We start from the raw sequence: 3,027 nt of genomic DNA on the forward strand, positions 1-3,027 counted from the left end.
CATTCTTAGCAATAAATGAAACTATGTGGCGTACTTCATAGTGTGCCAACCATTAAGTAGGTGCCTGTTACCTGGTAGCTATAATGACAATAATTTGGATAATTTTTGTATGAGTTAAGAAAACATTTTTAGAAGTCTGATGCTTCTGAGAACAGTGGTTTAGCTGTCTGTTTCGTAAAGGGGGAATGCTTCTGAGAATTGAGAGTCTTAAATGCAGTTTTTTAAAGGTGCGGGTTGAACTGAATGTTAATAGAAAACAGCAGTTTTATCTTCTCAGTCAGCTCTTAGTCTTTGAATGGGCTTTGCAGAGTGTCTCTGTAGGATAGAACTCTATGCATTTATAGTGTTTAGGAAATCGTTAGAGATGGGTTGTTTTCAACATTTGTAATAGGATATCTGAGTTATTTAGTTCCAGCTTTTCTTCTTTATTTTACCTTAATTTTGAAAAATAACAGGCATCGATTATGACTACGTTTCTCAAACTTGATTAAGATGGGACTGGACTGTGGGTTAATATAGCAGTAGTACAATTCAGAGACTTCAGCAAATCATTTACTTCCCCTTCAAGATAACACTTTTGAAGGTGCCACCATTTGTGGAAGGAAACAGTGATTTAAATCAGTTATACCAGCTTTGTTTAAAATATTCAGAATACCAAGTGGAATAAATACATTCTAGAAATATTAACCTGTCATGGACATTTCTGTATATTGAGTCTCATCTTTCCATTTATTTTCTTATAAAATAAGGGCAAAAAGTTAACCATGAAGGATTATAGTAAACCTTTAAAAATTATATTTGACCAGACTCACAGATTGAGGGAAAAAAGAAAGTTGACAAAGCTAGATGAACACACTTGGACTTGTGATAATCCCCTCTTTTAAAGTTAACATTGAAGTGTGCTTGAATAAACTTGGTTATTACTGATGGGGACAGGCATCCATTTGGAAGCAGTGCTCCCGAGTCACTGTCGGGCTCTCTTACCCCACTGTAAGTGGGGGGAGAGGAGGAAGCTGTTCATGGAAGGAAGTTTGTTTCATATGTCTTCACATTTATGGTCTTGTGGTCCACCTCTCGGTTGACTGGGACATATAAGTAGAAGATGGGTAGATAACCCATTTTTGTCAGTCCTTGCTCAGAGAATGGACCAGTAGACCTGATACTGAGATACTGTGATTGTTACGAATACTTGTGTGGGACAATGGTGTGTTTTCCTTTTTTACCTCTTCAGAGCTGTGTTCAGAGCGTGGGGAAGGTGTGGCTATCAGTGTGTGTGATGTGGGTATTGGGATGGGGAGAAGGAGATGGTGTGAGGGATTTACCATTTATATCACTCTGTAGGCTCTTCTATCAGTCCTTTTGATATTTATTTATTTATTATTTATTTTGGCTGTGCCGAGTCTTAGTTGTGGCATGCGGACTCTAGTTGCGGCATGTACGTGGGATCTAGTTCCCTGACCAGGGATCGAACCTGGGCCCCCTGCATTGCGAGTGCAGAGTCTTACCCGCTGGACCAACAGGGAAGTCCCAGAAATCAGTCCTTTTGAATTTTCACTTATGATCCTATCTTAAGCCCATATTCGGCCACAAAAATAGTCTTTACCACCTCAAAAGGCTAGTTATTCCTGAATGGTTAGGAATTAAGTATGTCACACTGTAATGAATTAGTCTTTTAGACAGCCAAAGATGTCAAGCAAGAGAACAGCACCTAGGAGTTATGTAGAGTTTCACAAACCCAAGATAACTCTCTGATGGTGATGTCTACTGAAGGCATATGATACGGGGCCACGTGGCTGACTTCACATCCAAACTTCGCCAATTATTGGCAGTGTGTCCTTGAGCAGGCCACTTCATCTGTCTCAGACTTAGTATCCTTACTTATAAAATAAGAACAAATTTGATATTGTCATCCTACCTACTACCACTACTGTTGTGAGAAACGCTCGAGATAAAGCACTATACAGATGCTTTGTCATTTTGTAGTTTTGCTGGTTGGCTACTGGTTTGGATAAAATTCAAATCCTAGTCTCTAAAAGGAGAAAACATCCAACTAAGTTTATTGGTTTTTCTTTATAAATATTATACCATTTCTATTGCCATTCTCCTTACTTGGGAAAATGGATACTTCTTACTTTTGGTTCTTCTCAGATTTCCTTTTATAACATATTCATCATGGAGTATTTTTCTAAACTCAGTGCTTGCTGTGAGACCCAAGTTACTCTGAAATCACAGGAACTGACATTAGATGCCAGTGCTTGAAGTCAGGTGAAACCACAGTAAACAGTGAACAAAGAATGTCAGAATGTTTCAGAAGAGTACAAAAGAAGCTAGTGTAGTTGTCTGATCGTTACTGACTTATTTTCTTAAATTATTTTTTAAAAACTTAAGAAATCAGGGAGTGTGCCTCTTATGTTCCAGATGTTATACTATGTGTCTTACATACATTTATTTCATTTTTGAAACCAACCTAAGAAGCAGGAATTATTTACCCGTTTTAAGGGGAGGAAACACCCTCAAAAGTGATTTGACAGGGGTCACATAGTTGTTAAATTTTTGGTGCTAAAATTTGAACTCAGGTTATTCTGGCTCCAAAGGGCATGCTTTTCACATCATTGATGCTGTCACCTGAAAAGAGTACATTTTTAAACAAATCAGGTTTACTGAGTTACTGTTTATATGATAAAATGTACCCATTTTAACTATATGGAGTTTGATGAGTTTTGACAAATGTATCCATGCATGTAACTTAACACAGTCAAGGTATAGAATGTTTCCGTTACTCCAGAAAGTTCCCTTTCTGCTTTCCAGGCAGTTCTGCCTTCAGCCCTCACCCTGCTGCCTACCTTGCTATAGGCAACCACTACTCTGCTCTCTGTCACTAGAGTTTTGTCTGCAGAGTATGGCCCTCGGGCCAATCTGGCCTACTGCCTTTTTTTTTTTTTTTTTTTGCTTTATAACAAAGTGAATCAGCTGTACATATAAATATATCCCCATATCTCCTCCCTCTTGCATCTCTCTCCCACTCTC

General features: G+C 38.4%; 1 non-coding gene across 1 annotated transcript; it reads right to left on the bottom strand.

Annotated features, from left to right (window-relative positions):
• Positions 1-1,450: 1,450 nt before the first annotated feature.
• On the bottom strand, positions 1,451-1,523 carry TRNAA-CGC (transfer RNA alanine (anticodon CGC)). The gene has a single exon. It is a non-coding gene; the product is annotated as a tRNA-Ala (tRNA).
• Between the last annotated feature and the right edge of the window lie 1,504 nt (positions 1,524-3,027).

Source organism: Lipotes vexillifer, unplaced genomic scaffold, assembly GCF_000442215.2.
Source record: "Lipotes vexillifer unplaced genomic scaffold, Lipotes_vexillifer_v1.1 scaffold983, whole genome shotgun sequence".
Classification (NCBI taxonomy): domain Eukaryota; kingdom Metazoa; phylum Chordata; class Mammalia; order Artiodactyla; family Lipotidae; genus Lipotes; species Lipotes vexillifer.